We start from the raw sequence: 17152 nt of genomic DNA, 5'->3' as shown, positions 1-17152 counted from the left end.
TATAGAACTAGGTGCTTCATGATCATCATCACTAATCTGACCAACTATGGGTTCTTCCAGATCACCACGCTTTGGAACATGGTGTACAACCCACCAATTTCTCAAATCACCAGCTTGACATGGATATGGAGTGTAGTATACTTGTTTGCATTGGTGAGGAAGAACAAAAGGCTCATAGCCAGGGAGCTTTGTGTTTGGGTTCACCTCAATTAATCCAATATTAGGAGATTTCCGAATCCCATTTATTGGATGAAACCATCGGCACTCGAATAAAACTAGTTTAAAGTGCTCAGAACCCTCAAAAGTAATCTCGATAATATCTTCAATAACCCCATAATAGTCTGTAGTGCTATTATCTTCAGTGCAAGAGAGGAATATACCACTATTTATTGTTGATAGATTGGGGCGTGATTTTTCATACTTCTCAGAACGAAACCTAAAGTTATTAACATCATATCCAGTTAAACAAGACACACGAGTACGGCAACCATGAGATATTTGAACCAAATCCTTGTGGATACCTCCTTCCTTTAAGCACTACATACATCAAATGTATAACTAATTAGATTACCATGAAAATAAATATTATTTGTTTCCTCAATTCCATCAGAACTTACCAAATCTCTAAACCATTCAAATAAGTTTAGACGGCCTCTACCAGCACCAGACTTTCGAGTTTTATCAATTTATTGCTGAGTTGCTCGATGGAAATTCCTACATTCTGCTTTGTCAAATCTCCTAAGCAGTATACAATTTATTTCAGAGTTTGAAAAGGTGTAGAGCATTCTAAATTGTGCAAGAAAGGCTACTCACATCACAAAATCATCCATCTCCAGAGTGTTGGTGTAAATGTAAATCAGAATTGCATGATACTCATCTCTTGCAAGCACTTTTGTCCCACGCTTACCATGAACACGACCTGGTACTTGAAATGTGCTGAGACTACAATTACTGTTATGAGTCTCATACCCATCATCATACCTAGACCTTTTACTTCGACTCGATGGTGCGTCACGTTTGAAATATAAGCTAACGATATTTGAAATTTCCTCCACTATATAAGCCTCGACAATGCACCCTTCAACTCGTGCTTTATTTTTAACCATCTTCTTAAGATATTTCATTAGCCTGTGACACTACTAGAATCCTAACTTTGACCGAGAGTTACCACAAATTACCAACAACCTGATGGTAAACCTAACAATGGCCAACTGTTTTTATATTGCCAACAGTGTAACTAATCACCTTCGGGTATTATACAAATGGCCGACAGTTATTTTAGTGCCTGATAGTTTTGTAGTCACTGTCGGTGAACCATTAAAATTCCCAGCCGTTCACTCATCACAGTCGGCAACATATACACAGATGGCCGATGGGTCTAAGAATCACCGTCCGGGCAACATGTACAGATACGAATTGGATAGAAAGTATATTTGCTAACCGTCGTTTCTTACTAATTCATCTGATTTTTTTATTTTTGGAGTCTCCCACGTTGTGATTAAAGCACCTGTGACCGTAAGATCAGGTAACCAACTATATCACAACCATTCGTGATTGGATGAACTAAGTATATTAACCCTAGATGTCAAAGCTTTTCTCCATTCATCCCCACCCATCCAGTTTATCTGGAGCCCACCTAGATCCACGAACGCAGGGACCTGTGGCCGCACCGCCGCTTCAAGCCGTCGCGGTTGTTCTGTCGCCGGCTCTCCGCCCTTGCCGCGGCAAGGCCCATGCCGAGCAGAAGTCGCAAGGGAGAAGGGACCGTCAAAAGGTTAGTAGATCGTGACTACCATCTATCACCAATAATAATTGACAACCGTCCCCGTCGTGAACTCGTGATCCATACATCTAGGTACGTACACGAATAGAACCTAATCTTTGTCCAGTACCATTCTAAACTAATGCATTCGTTATGCATATCCTGAATCATTATTCCGAACTAATCCATCCTTATTATGTTGTTCTTTTCCAGGATTCACAATCTTCCATGAGAGATCACTACGCTTAGGTATTTTGGAACAAATAGCTTTTATTGTTACATAATTTGTACAAATATTTTTTTATCCACAGGTTCTAATCCCTCTAAAATTTTCTGGATTTAGATTTGTTCTCTCAAGCTTTCTGACAAAGCGTGAAAATTGGAATGAAGAAGACAAAAGATAGATTCACTTTTCTTTTAAATATTGTGTGAAATTCTTAGGTAGCCTTGACTCCCGAGGGATAATGTACGATCGTTTAATCTATGTATTTTTTTCAATGTAAACAGCCTGTGGTGATTTCGTCAATCTCAAAGATTTGCCAGCTCAGTCTTCCGATCCAAAATGTTCATAGGGTTAGGGGTTGTATATGTGTATTCATAGGAGTGATTGTGCGTGTATGATGAGTGTCTGAGTTGTACTATGTAATCTTAAGAAAAAAACAGCCTTTCAGTGAAATATAAATGTATAATCATATTAATATGAGCAGCTAAGAATGTTCTTTTTAGTTTTTGTTTTGAACCATTGTGCCACTATGAAATGAATGAATAAAATACAATGCAATGCAATTGGCTTGTCGCATGTCTGTAGTCTCAAGAATAGAGAATAGGATTGACGGAATAAATATTGTTTAATATAATATTAAAATAGAATTGAAGCAAAAATGATTTAATCAGGAAAATGGCCGGTGACCAAGAGTAATCGCCGGTCGGTAATTTTATTGATGACCGTAGCTTCAATAGTGTTGTCAACATGTGGCCGATGGTAAACGGTCAGGCATTTACTGTCGCTAACAAAGTGGCCAACAGCCTCTCGGTAATTTGTCAATTGGCCGACCAAGAGTCAGCGACAAGAATTTGCCGACAATTTACAGTCGGATATTGTTATTTCCGAGAGTACTAGGAAATGACCAACAATTTATGAACACTCGGCTATTGTTACGATTCTAGTAGTGTGAGATCAGTCCAAATAATGTTCAAATATAATTTATGATTGATATAAATACTTTCTAAGCTGTTGTTAACGTACCTTTCAAATGGATACATCCATCTATACAGGCCCGCCAAGTCTTGCCTCATATGGTAAACAAGAGCGCTCCCACGCCTCCACTTCCAGGGTGTATAGAGTATGTATCATGAGATGTTGCATTGAATTAAAAAAACCTGGTGGGAAGATCTTCTCCAGTTTGCATATAAGGATAGCAATATTCTCTTCCAACTTTTTTACTTTCTCTATTTCTAACTCCTTGGAGCAAAGTTGTCTATAAAAGAAACTGAGTTCTGCTAGTGCAAGCCACACATTGTTATCAAGAAAGCCACGGAAAGCTACAGGTAGCAGGCGTTCCATGAAAATATGGTAGTCATGACTTTTCAATCCTGTGATCTTTAAATCAGAAAAATTTACACCCCTCCTAATGTTTGCAGCATACATGTCTAGAAATTTTAAACCCTTTAGCCACTCTAAAACTAGAACTTTCTGCTGTCGACTAAGGCAAAACAATGCCCTTGGTCTTTCCCAACCACCATTTGACTTCTCACGCATGTGATACAGTGGTCTGTCACAAATCGAAGCTAGATCTAACCTTGCCTTGACATTATCCTTTGTTCTATCAGACATGTCCATGCATGTGACCATTACTGCTTCACCCATGTTTTTCTCATTATGCATAACATCAATGTTATGGCGAATGAGAAGTTTCTCATAATATGGTAATTGCCACAATCCCAAGATGTGTGTCCAATTGTGTGTCTTCCCAAATCCTTCAAATGCATTACTCCCTTTACCTTTATTAGGAACCAGAGCCTTCACCTGCTGGTGGATCTGTTCCCCAGACAAGCGATTTGGTGCAGGAGAGCGCACTTGAGTTCGCTTGCGAAAAGCTTTCCAACTTTTTCTAAAAGAATGGTCCATAGGAAGAAACTGCCTATGGCAATCAAACCAGCAATATTTGTTGCCATTAACTAGCCAAAAAGCACTGACTGTGCCTAAGCACACAGGACATGCAAACTTTCCATGAGTACTATGTCCAGAGATCATACCTAGTGTAGGCAAATCATTTATAGAGTAAAAGTAGCATGCTCTAAGATTAAAAGTAGTCCGAACAGATCTATCGTAAACTTGCACACCATCATCCCATAGTAATTTCAAATCATCATACAAGGGTTCCATGTAGACGTCCCAGTTTTTTCCGGATGTTGTGGACCAGGTATGACAAGTGTCAAAAATATGTTCTCTTTTTTCATGCACATTGATGGAGGAAGGTTGTAGGGTACAAGAAACACCGGCCAGCACGAGTAAGGTGCAGCACTAAAGCTAAAAGGAGTAAAACCATCTGTACAAAGACCCAACCGAACATTTCTAGGCTCTTTTGCAAATTCAGGAAACTCCTTATCAAAGTGTTTCCAGGCCTCGCCATCTGATGGATGCATCATAACTCCTGGTTTATCGATATGAGTTTCCTTGTGTGATCCCATGTACTTTGCAATCTCCTCCGACATGAATAATCTTTTCAACCTTGGAATAATTGACAAGTATCTTAATACCTTGCGTGCAACTGGCTTCAAATGTTTGTTTAAACCACTAGAATCTCTCTGATGGTATCTAGGTTCTTTGCATTTGTCACATATTGTTTTATCCTTGTGTTCCTTATGAAACAACATATATCCATTGTAGCATGCATCTATCTTTTCATACGGCATGCCCAAACTATCACTACTAGGATCCTAACTTTAGGCGAGAGTTCTATGAATTTGCCGAGCACCCCTCGGGAACCCTATTATTTGCCGATGGTTTGGTATTGGCCGACTGTGAAACAAAGTACCCTTGGAAATTTGATAAAATGGCCAACTGTTTCCATGGTAACCAACGGTTATAATAATACGGTCGGCAATGGTTAGAATTGGCCGACGGTTCTTCCTCCTGTATCCCCGTTGGTAACTAGGTAGCAGACTCCAGGATAAGCCCAATGCCCACGTCGAGGATAAAATGTGGTGGTTACCACTGACCCTCTCTTAGTTATTAACACATTACAGATCTGAAAGCCACCGCGCAAGACAAACAACCAAGCTACGATTACAGATCTGGCCGCCGCCGCCGCTCGTGCATATTGAAAATCGACCGAGCAGTATCGTTGTAGCGGGAGCCGGCGCCATCATTGCAAGGAGGACGACGTCCACTGCTTTCACTGCAACTGCAGGTATCCAATTCTAGCCTCACTGCATCAGGAATCGGAAGTCTGATCTGTATCACTTTCCTCATTAATTACTAGTCTGCAGATGCAGTCGGTTGGCCGGATGTCTCGTTCGAGAGGAGCGTCATGCATAGATACATATGGGAGACAAGGGCATTTGAGAATTGAGATCTAGGTGCTTGCGTCATGTTATATAGATGGGACATGGGTACGCGTATCTTGAATGGTGAGAGCAGCTTTCGTATGCATATTATTATAATCTAATACAATATTTTTTCTACCTCTTCTCCCGAATCTCTTATTCCAATTACTTCATTCTCCGCAGATCAGTTTGAGGTCTAATCTGATATTGTTACTTCCCTCCGAATCCAGATTAATCTGTCCCAAATGGAGACGGGATAAAAGCACAAAGGATTCTACAATTCATAGAAGGAGCAGCTTAAATTATAGATTTGTGTTTATCTCTGTAGATTTTGTATACTACTATCTGGCAAATGTACTTACCTACTTGTGTATTATTTCTTTCACTTAACAAGAGATACGTTTGATTGTATGAAAGTTACACCTTATCAAATGTAGCAGAGAAGTTTATTCCAGCAGTGTTATATCATTTTAGTATTCTATTCCCCTATGTCCAGAATATACGCAGGAGCATGACAATTGAATGCCACAACAGAATGTCTCAAACATCAAAACAAATAAAATAAGTAATATATGAAATTAAAAGGTTCAGAATATTTTTATTTTAAAAATTTGGACCAAATGCCGAGAGTATTGAAACCATCAGGAAATGAAATGATTGTTCGTATACCTATTAGCCTGGTCATAAAATGGCCAACAATGTACCGTTGGGTTTTTCCCGTTGGGAACTCAGTGGCCGACATCCCGTCAGCTATTGGTCGAATGCCCGACCAAGGATGGCCGAGGGGAAATGGCCGACGGTATACTCTTGGCTATTTGCTTTCCCGACTGTACATGTTAATGGCAGACTGTATTAAAACGCTCGGGTATTATTTAGATTCTAGTAGTGTACTTAGCATTTTCTTTGATTCATTAAAGTTTTTTGGAATCACTGAATTTTCTGGAAGGAGATCACATATCAACTTCATCAGTGTATTGTAACCAGCTGCAGAAATATTAAATTGAGACTTGAAATTTATCAAACGGGTTACTGCAGAGAGGGTTGTTTCTTTAGTGTGATCATGGACTGGTTTTTCAGAGGCTTCCAACAAGTTGTAAAATTCTTCAGCTTCATCCATAGCTTCTTGAGCATGGTTAGCATCAGCAAAATCATGTAGCATATCATTTAGGTGGTCCCTATCATCAAACTCTTCATCTGCTGGGGCAGTCTCCCCATGATATGTCCAGACAAAATAATTTTGCACAAAACCATTCTTTACTAAGTGATGTGAAAGGTTGTATTCATTCTGCTTCTTAAAGTTACCACACTTGTTGCATGGACAATGCACTCCTTCACTATTAGCACTTGGACGAGAAAATGCTAGATTGACAAATTCTTGTGCTTTTTTGCACCAATTTGAATTAGGACCACTAACACTCCAATCATCATACATCCACCTATGATCCCTGCTCATAGGTGCTTCTGTTATTTGCAAATCTAACATTTGGATGAAATTAATAATAACAAATGTCCAATGTTGCTCTATGTGCATAAATAGTAAAATTTCCAAAATTAATTAATAAAAATAATTCAAAGGTAGCAGTAAGGTTAAGTCCAATACAACTGCATTATGGTGGGGAAGAAAACCTAAACTCTATCCCAGCTAGTCAAAATGCCACTAGAATCTGAAGTTATGCATATGCCAAATTTGTACTAGTAAAAAAACACAATTGTGTGGCAGATTTACTCACATGATGCCCAGCGACCTTCGAGTGATCAAATTCAGAGATGGGGTCAACAAGTATGTGCAGTTGATATCTGCCTGTATTTAAGAGTAAAAGTTACACACAAACAAACTATCAAAACTTAGATATGTTGATGCACAGATTTAATTCATCACTGTCAAGAAAAAGAAATCTAATTAATGGAGATTTTGTATATTCACAAGGATCTAATAATACCTCGCTACAAGAATTCACCAAATGCCCAAGAAGAAAAGGATTCGATCAAACAATTACTTCAGGAACGCACCTAAACTCCAATCAGTATGTGGCTGTGACGGACAATGGAAGGAAAGTGCCTCCTTGCAATCAACCCAAGCGAGGGAAAAAAGCAGCGCCTCCCTGCAATCAACCCAATCGGGACAAAAAAACTGAAGATGATCTCCTCGCAGGCGCCACCAATGCGAGTCAGGGTAGAGTCAAAGGGTGCGACGATGAGAGTTGCGATTCTAAGAAACCCTTATGTCCCTTACCTCGAGGACTTCTGGGGGGCGGCTCAGGGAGGGAAAAGAAAATTTCCTTCACATATACGGGGAACAGCGGTTAGTATCCCTAAACCCTCGGAGCACAACTCTTAGGGATGGAAACGAGATTTATTTTGGCAGGGAATAGAGGAAATTGGTGCTCCATTGCCCTGTATCGCTAGCAATTGGCGCCATCCACAAGGATATGGGTGTGGTTTCTCTCGTGTCTCTGCTTTTGCTAAAGTTTTTTCACCCCGAATCTGTGAGTTGGAGTCCAAGTTTAATAATATGTTGCCAGGGACATTGGAGTTGGATCTATCTTTCCTGTCTATACAGCTATTAATAATTTTCTAGAAGGATACATGGTTGCATAAACATATAGGTGAAACAGTTTAATGCAAAAGGAATATTATATTGTCTAGTGCGATAGGATTTGTATCGCTCAAGTAAATTTAACCAAAAATTCGTGTTAAATTCATGCGTTACAAATAGTTTGTGAATCTTGCAATGATAATTTCAATTCAATAATTCAATCATTTTTCAAACATACTAAACCTTCACACACGCGCACGCATCTCACACACGCACTCACTCACACATAGACATGAGCGTTATTTTTCATGCTGGACCACATGTTAGAGATAGATCTCCGAGTATCACAATGAAACTATCTGCAAGGAAGATAGAAAGTCAGACTCCAATTAGGATTCATATATAATCCTACAAAAACTCTACCCTAACTACTAGCATGTAATCGACTAGTATCCCACCCTTAGAGTATATAAAGGATGGCAGGGGTACTTAAATCGGCAGAATCAGCTCAAGCCTAAAGTAGGGCAACTCAACACCCAAGCGTAGAGCGCAATATACAACATTGCAAATATAACGTAGGATATTACGTTTTACGCTCAATTCCAGATACGGCAATTCCTCACCAAACAATCTCCTACTTTGAAGTATCCCTAGGTAAGCTGGCGGTAAAAATAACGACACCACACCCTAGAGGTTTCACTCTATTTTAGTTGAAAATAATTCAAATAATAAATAGTCGGATCGGGCTGGGGCTGGCCTGAAATTATTTCGAATCTAGTTTCCTCTTACTAGGCTCGGCCCTATAGCAGGTGTGGACAGGCTAACATCGAGCAGTTTCAGACTGGGTCCATAGACCGCCAAACCAAATTCTAAAATGTTCAAAATTAACAAAAAAAATGAAAGTTAAGAGTTCTTCATCACATGAGAATTTTAAAAGATTTAAAATATATATAAATATCATGGTTCAACTTTTCACTTAAAACATCTAAATATACAAAGTAGATTTATAAAAGCAACATTAAATTTACGAAAATATTCTAATAGGTTCAAATTAGGTCTAATATAGCATATTTGGAATTTCAGCTTTACTAATTAAGACACAGATGTAAATAAATAATAAAAAGTTTAATGCTTAGATAATCTAAGAGTAAATCCTCTTTGCTTTGGCCTGACTAATTGGAATGCCTGTTCAGCTTGTTAAAATAAAATAATTTCTATGTCGAGGTCACCCACATTATGATAGCGTCGTGGTGAGGGTATCGGGCTCCAGCGATAGGTTGCTTGTTCGATCCCCTCCGGAAGCACGTGCAGCCGATTTATATTTTGTAAGATTGAATCAAAGGTTTCTGTAGCTCCCGCAACTACAACAGGCCTGTCAATTGTAAGAACAGAATACGCAACAGCATTGTCACAGCATGATTCATGGGGGGGGGGGGGGTGCGGTCAAGGAAAACAAACCCGACAGGACAGTCACACGTGTTAACATCAACTACAACAGTATTGTCGATGGTATTATAAGTGAGAGGCCTGTTGCCTACTATTTTTTTTGTACGTGATAGCACTCTTGCATATTACTTTGGCTCTCGTAGAAAATTGCAGCTGGTGTAGTGAGGTGATACCAGCTTACAGAAATCTTTAAATTAATTTACAACACAGGTTTTACATAAAAGGTTTAAATACAAACAACAGAGTTCAAACGCACAGCGGAAGTTTAAAACTGAGTTCGAAATACAATACGATAACTACGACGACGATACAAGGTGAGCTCCACATCCTGCCCACCGATGCGATGCCAACCTGCCCGATCTTCACGGGGAAGACGGGCCCACTCGACAGTCCACCCAGGAGGAAGCGGCTGTCCAATCCAGGACGCACAGACCTCCTCGACGTCAGCGGGAACACAACCTGCTTAAAAAAGATTACAACAATAACCCTGAGTATACTAATACTCAGCAAGGCTTACCCGACCTTGGGTATACTTAGCCCATTACCTAGACATGCAAGGCTTTTTGGCTCAGGAGTTCTTTTGCTGAAATGCTGCTAGGAGTGAATCCTTTCAATATTTTAACTCCAGTTAGTATATCAAGTATTAACTAAGTTCGCCTAATCATCCAGAGCACACATGGTAGATCTGATTAATCTTCAGAACAACAGATACAACATTCCATCGTTACCTTTCAATACTTATTCCACTTCTTACTACGATGTGACACAGTGACCAAGGTTCTCTTAACCGAGAGAGACGGCGAATCGATCCGATTTAACCTTGCAAGGTGGACCTAACTCACACGACACGCGTAAACCCCGTCGGGCCACACACGTCAACTGTTCCCATCATCACCCCGACGTCTGAATCACGACTGCCAAAACCCGGGTGAAGGGTCGCTCACGGCGAACTCCCGGAGAACCCGGAGGCGACATACTATCCAACACCCGCCATCATTCCACTCCCAGAGTAGCAGGTCGCGATTCAAAGTATCGTTGCAAATCAGGTAAATAGCTTACCGGTGTCGACTACCTCCTACTTCCGGCATGTGGTTAGTACTGTTCAAACTTGGTCATCAGGGCCAACAACGATACGGTCCTCAATCGACACACGCGGAAGTTCATTTTCTCATCTATTCCATACCAATACTCCTACTCATTTCCGCTCGGTCTCCAATTCCCTTTACTCATCAACTCAAATCAAAGCCAAAGCTAAGGGATCAAGATTCTAAACTCGCGAGTGACAGTAATCACTCGACTTCTACCGAAATCCTATTTAGCAAAGCATTTCTATCGACACCTGCATACTAGTATAGGCCCACGGTACCAAGGGAAAACATGCATACTATGGCTCCATTCAACTTCTAGAACATAAATGCACAAAACTTAAATAAACATTGAATAATTTAAATTATGGTTATGCTCCGGGGCTTGCCTTGCAGGTCAGCGGGGTTAACGAAAACCTCTGGAGCGGGCTCAACGGCATCCTCCTGCTGCTCTCCTGCTCGTGTCTCCTAGACCAGCTCAGCAACTAGCTCGTGGACAGTTTCGTTCGCAGCGTCTACATGAATAAAATATGCCATGCAACAATTAGAACACAGTGCAATGCATGAGCACTTATGATGCGATGAAAAGATCAACTCAAAATAGCCTGAAGTGCTTCCTTCAAAACAACACTACTAAACTTGCTTAGAGCAGCAAGGAGTGAGACAGAAACTCGCTTTGCTAAAGTTTCACACGCAAGAAACAATTAACTAACACATTAAAAGGAAAAAGCATAGCTAGGGCAAAATAAAAGCAAAACCTAACTTTCATACATGATCTAGCAACAAGAATTTACCAGCTTAACTTGATAACGATAAAGCGTGCCACCGAATTTTTTCCAACATTAATTGCTGCTAACAAAGCATTTAACTAACCCTAGCAAGGTAAAAGGAACATAATTAGATCTACACAAAAGTGCATAGCAACAGGTCATGAAACTTTTACAGTGGGATACACATGAAAGGAGAAAGCGACTGTGAATTTTTCATAATTTTTAGAGCCATGGAACTACCGACATTAAATAAACTAGGTTTAACGCAAACCGAATTTTCAGCAGAGCAAAAGTGATAAAAAACATGCTTAAGTATTTTTCCTCTGAAGATCATGATTTTATAAACCTAACAAAATTTGTTTGGCATTTTTGGCATTTTCCTGTGAATTTCTAGGCAATTATGAATTTTCCACCCGGAATAGAAACAAAATAACAAAATTGAAAAACATAAAGAGGGGGGGCTCATAGCCGGGGCCCACCCGTCAGCGAGCCCGGCCCGCCCCCCTCCTCTGCTCCGCGCGCGCCACGCCGTGGCCGGCGAGGCGGCCAGACACCGCGGCGGCGGCAGCGGCCTGGCCCGGCCGCGGCCCAGGCAGCCCGGCGGGGCCGGCGCTAGGCGACGGCGTGGCAGGGCGCGCGCGCAGCGCGGCTCGCAGCGGCACGGAGGCAGGGCAACGGCGGCGCGCGGCCGTTCCGGCCCGGCCGGCGGTGGAGGCGGCGGGGGTTGCGGTCTGCGGCGGCTTGCGGCTGTGGGGCGCGCGACGGTGGCCCACGAGCGGGCGCAGGGCAACCCCGCGGCGTGCACGCGGCGGCGGCGGCGCAGCCACGGCAGCGCGACAGCGATTCGGCGGCGGTAGCCGCGGAACTGAGCGGGGAAAGGGTCGGAGAGCGAGAGGAGGTAGTAGGGGAGCTCACCGCGGGTCGATTTGGGGCGGAGGATGGCCGGGGAAGGGAGCTCAACGGAAAGGTCGAAGCTCGGCGAAGAACGTCAATGGCGGCCGCGGCGGGGGTGCCTGATTCGGCCGTGGTGGAGCTTGAACGGCTACGGGATGGAGCGGAGGAGATGGACGGCAAGGCTGCTGGGCTCTGGTTGCGGCGAATCGAGGCGGAGTGGTGAGGGTTGGTCGGCGCGACGAACGACGGCGACTCGAGCTCGTCTCGGCTCCACGTGAGCTCGAGGAAGGAGAAGACGATGGAAAGGGGAAAAATGGAGATGGCACCGCGACCGGATAAGGACGCACAGCGCGGCGTGCGAGGATCGTCGACGGCCGATGCGTGGAGGAGGCGCCGACGAGCACAGTCGTCGGTATGGCCGGCGAGCGTCACAGTAAAGGCACTGGAGAGCACAGTGATCGAAATTAAGGAATTTTGACTCGATTTTGGTTAACTGAAACTCAAAATTTCATGTAACAACTTGAAATTTGGCCAAAATAAAAGTTGTAGAGGATTAAAAGATCTACAACTTTTGTTTCGAGCGAAAGTTGATTTGGAGCTCAGATTACGGACAAAAACGAGATCGAACATCGCTAAGTAGATGTTTACTAAGCGAACACAATTAGCGCTAACGACGAACTTGAGTCCACGATTAGCGAATTAACTCGGGATTAGCGAGCACGATTAACATAGGGGTGTTACAGCCTTCCCCCCTTAAAAGAATCTCGTCCCGAGATTCAGGCATAAAGGAATAAAGATAGGTGAGTAGGTTCGAAGGCGAATTACCTGGATGAGCGTTTAAAAAGTCCGGATACTTGGACCTTAGAAATTCCTCTTTCTCCCAAGTAGCTTCTTCTTCGGAGGGGTGTTACAGCCTTCCCCCCCCTTAAAAGAATCTCGTCCCGAGATTCAGGCATAAAGGAATAAAGACAGGTGAGTAGGTTCGAAGGCGAATTACCTGGATGAGCGTTTAAAAAGTCTGGATACTTGGACCTTAGAAATTCCTCTTTCTCCCAAGTAGCTTCTTCTTAGGAGTGATTGCTCCATTGAACTTTGTAGAATCGGTTGGTGGTGCGACGAGTAACTCGATCCTTGCGATCAATAATCTTGATAGGATGCTCAAGATAAGTGAGATCAGACTCTAATTGAATCGAGTCACTTTCAACAACTTCAGTCGGAACTCTAAGGCACATTCTGAGTTGTGATACATGGAAGATGTCATGAACTGCAGAAAGATTTGCTGGAAGATTCAACCGATAAGCCACAGGACCGCATTGTTCCACAATTGGATAGGGACCTATGTAGCGGGGAGCTAGCATTTCTTTTATTCCAAACCTTTGCATGCCTTTCCAAGGTGAGACTTTCAGATAGACGTGGTCACCGACCTTAAAGACGAGTGGATCCCTTCTTTTATCCGCATAGCTCTTCTGTCGGGACTGTGCAATCTTTAAGTTGGCTTGGATAAGACAGACTTGTTCTTCGGCCTCTTGAACCATGTCGGGCCCAAGGATAGTTCTTTCTCCGGTTTCAGACCAATTGAGAGGTGTACGGCATCGTCGACTGTATAATGCTTCAAATGGTGCCATTTTGATGCTCTCTTGATAACTATTGTTATAAGAGAATTCAGCTAACGGCAAACATTGATCCCATTTCTGCGGATAGGCTAAGACACAAGCATGGAGCATATCTTCCAGAATCTGATTAATTCTCTCTGTTTGGCCATCTGTTTGAGGGTGGTAAGCAGAGCTACGAATCACCCGAGTTCCTAAGCAAGTATGCAATTGTTCCCAAAAGCTAGCAGTGAATTGGCTACCACGATCAGAGATGATAGTCTTGGGTATACCATGCAGGCATAAGATACGCTCAACATATAACTCAGCATATATTTTTGTGGAATAACGAGTACTCACTGGAATAAAATGTGCTGACTTGGTTAGTCTATCGACCACAACCCAAATAGAATAGTAACCCTTCTGAGTTCGAGGTAATCCGACGATGAAATCCATACTGATATCCTCCCATTTCCATTCAGGAATGTTCAAGGGCTGGAGAGTTCCAGCTGGTCTGAGATGACTAGCCTTAACTCTTCTACAGATATCACACTCTAACACATACTTGGCAATTTCTCTTTTCATCCGAGTCCACCAAAATCGTTGCTTCAGGTCTTGGTACATCTTGTTGCTACCCGGATGAATTGATAGTCGTGAAGTATGGGCTTCGTCAAGAATTTGTTTTCTGAGCTCAAAATTCTTAGGCACCACTAGTCGGTTCTTGAACCATAACACATTCTCAGTATCTTGGTGGAAGCAATTCACTTTAGGATCTCCTTCTGATAGTCTTCTCTGAATTTCCTTCACCCCTTTATCTTGCTTTTGTGCCGCTATGATGAGATCACGAAGAGTAGGAGTAAGCTCTAGATGAGCCAATGTGCCATGTGGTACAATGCTTAAATTCAGCTTTTCCATTTCATAGCAAAGAGACTCGCTTAATGGTATAGCTGAAATGCAATGACAGTGAGCTTTGCGACTTAGCGCATCGGCAACTACATTCGTCTTGCCAGGATGATAATGCACTTCGAGCTCATAATCTTTAATCAACTCAAGCCATCTTCTTTGACGCATGTTCAAATCAGTTTGAGTGAAAAGATATTTGAGACTCTTGTGATCGGTATAGATGTTGCACAATGAACATAAAAGATAGTGTCGCCAGATCTTCAGAGCATGGAAGACAGCTGCTAATTCAAGATCATGAGTGGGATAGTTTTCTTCATGACGCTTGAGCGATCGAGATGCATAAGCAATCACCCGGTTCTCCTGCATCAAGACACAACCGAGTCCTGTGCCTGAGGCATCACAGTAGACATCGAATGATTTTGTAGTGTCTGGCTGGGCCAAGATTGGAGCTGAAGTGAGAAGTGTTTTCGATTTCTGGAAAGCTTCCTCACATTGGGCACTCCAATAGAATTTGGCACCCTTCTTAAGAAGTTCAGTCATCGGCTTCGCAATTCTGGAGAATTCAGGGATGAACCGACGATAATACCCAGCTAAGCCCAAGAAACTGCGAATTTCAGGGACTGAAGTTGGGGCTTCCCAATCGAGTACATCCTGCACTTTACTGGGATCCACAGAGATGCCCTCAGCAGATATGACATGACCAAGGAATGGTACTTCCTTCAGCCAGAAGTCACACTTGCTGAATTTGGCATAAAGCTGGTGCTCTCTCAGACGCTGAAGTACTATGTGAAGATGATGAGTATGTTCTTCCTCATTCTTGGAGTAGATCAAGATATCATCAATGAAGACCACGACGAACTTGTCTAACTCCGGCATGAATACCGAATTCATGAGGTACATGAAATAAGCGGGAGCATTGGTTAATCCAAAGGACATCACCAAATACTCGTATAAACCATAACGAGTAGAGAAGGCTGTTTTTGGTATATCCACCGGTCTGATTTTGATTTGATGATAGCCAGATCGAAGATCTATTTTTGAGAATACCTTAGCTCTGGCTAGTTGATCAAAAAGAATATCAATACGAGGAAGTGGATATTTATTTTTGATCGTGACTGCATTTAGAGGTCGATAATCCACACATAGCCTCAGCCCGTGATCTTTCTTCTTTACGAACAGAGCCGGGCAACCCCAAGGTGAGGTGCTCGGTTGAATAAAGCCTTTATCCAGCAACTCTTGTAACTGGACTTTTAATTCAGCTAACTGACTTGGAGTCATTCTATATGGCCTTCGAGATATGGGCGCTGTGCCAGGCTGTAACTCAATGACAAACTCGATATCCCGATCGGGAGGCATGCCTGGCAAGTCCTCCGGAAACACATCGGGGTATTCACAAACCACCGGAATTACTTCTAGAATTATTCCCTCAAGATGGTATATGATAGTGGCTGGGATTTCAAGCTTGGAAAGTTGAATATCCATAGAACCATATATGGGGGAATTAATCCGGATGACACGAGAAGAAGTATCGAGGATAACACAGTGTTCCTTCATCCAATTCATTCCAAGTATGATATCTATCCCTTGGCTTGGAAGGACAATGGGCTTGGTTTGGAAGATTTTTCCACCCAATTCAAGGGACACACTCGGAATTATTCGATGGGTGTGCAACCGTGCACCCGGTGTACAAATAGCATAAGGTCTTTTCGTTTGAATTTCTTGCAAGTTGAGTCGTTCTACGCATGCTTGACTGATAAAGGTATGGGATGCTCCCGAATCAAATAGCACAGTAACAGGGCAGTGATTAACGGAGAACGTACCCGCCATCACTTAGGTGCCCTCCGGGACTTCCTCCAGAGTGGTGTAGTTCACACGACCAGTCTTGGCAGGTACAACCTTCTTTTTCTAATCCTTCTGGCTGGAACCTTGACTCAGCGCTGGAGTCTTGTAGTTATTCTGCCAAGGTGGCAGACGACAGTCACGTGCAAAGTGCCCCAGGTTACCACAATTATAACATGGGTAGTTGTTGGGGGCGAGGTCCTTGTAACATTAAAGGCCTCTGTTGCTGTATCGGGAAACGGGGTGCCCACTGCTGCTGTTGCTATGGTGGTCTAGCGACCCAACGGCCCTGCTGTGGAGGACGGTTTGAAGCCTGCTGATTCCCTGTCTGAACCAGCTTGTACCTCTGGGGTGCATTGCTGGAGGATCCGGCAGGTGCCTTTCTCTTCTTATCAGCTTTGTGCGCCAACATGGCATCTTCCTGCGTGATGGCCTTATTAACCAGATCGGTAAATTTGTTGCATGTAGTGAGAGCCAGTTTGTCCTGAAGCTTTGTGCTGACTCACCTTCTGAAGCAATCCTATTTCTTCTCATCAGTATCCACATGAAAACCGCCATACTGGGATAACTGATTGAAAGTCTGAGCATACTGAAGCACAGTGTTGGTCCCTTGCTTCAGGGCTAGGAACTCTGCCATCTTTCTCCTCATTAAGCTTGTAGGGATGTGGTGGGCTTTAAAAGCTGCCACAAACTCATCCCAGGTGAGACGTGTACCAGCAGGAAGTAGAGCCTTGTGATTGACCCACCATATTTTCGCAGGTCCTTGCAGCTGTTGCGCT

At 42.8% G+C, this 17152-nt stretch overlaps 1 long non-coding RNA gene across 1 annotated transcript; it reads left to right on the top strand.

Annotated features, from left to right (window-relative positions):
- The first annotated feature begins 1135 nt into the window (after positions 1 to 1135).
- Positions 1136 to 2487, top strand: LOC120667021. Its single transcript, XR_005672046.1, has 2 exons — positions 1136 to 2011; positions 2106 to 2487. It is a non-coding gene; the product is annotated as an uncharacterized LOC120667021 (long non-coding RNA).
- The last annotated feature ends 14665 nt before the right edge of the window (positions 2488 to 17152 follow it).

The sequence above is a fragment of the Panicum virgatum genome, chromosome 3N (assembly GCF_016808335.1).
Source record: "Panicum virgatum strain AP13 chromosome 3N, P.virgatum_v5, whole genome shotgun sequence".
Classification (NCBI taxonomy): Eukaryota; Viridiplantae; Streptophyta; class Magnoliopsida; order Poales; family Poaceae; genus Panicum; species Panicum virgatum.
The sequence above is the reverse complement of the archived record's forward strand: the minus strand, read 5'-3'. Positions and strand labels throughout refer to the sequence as shown.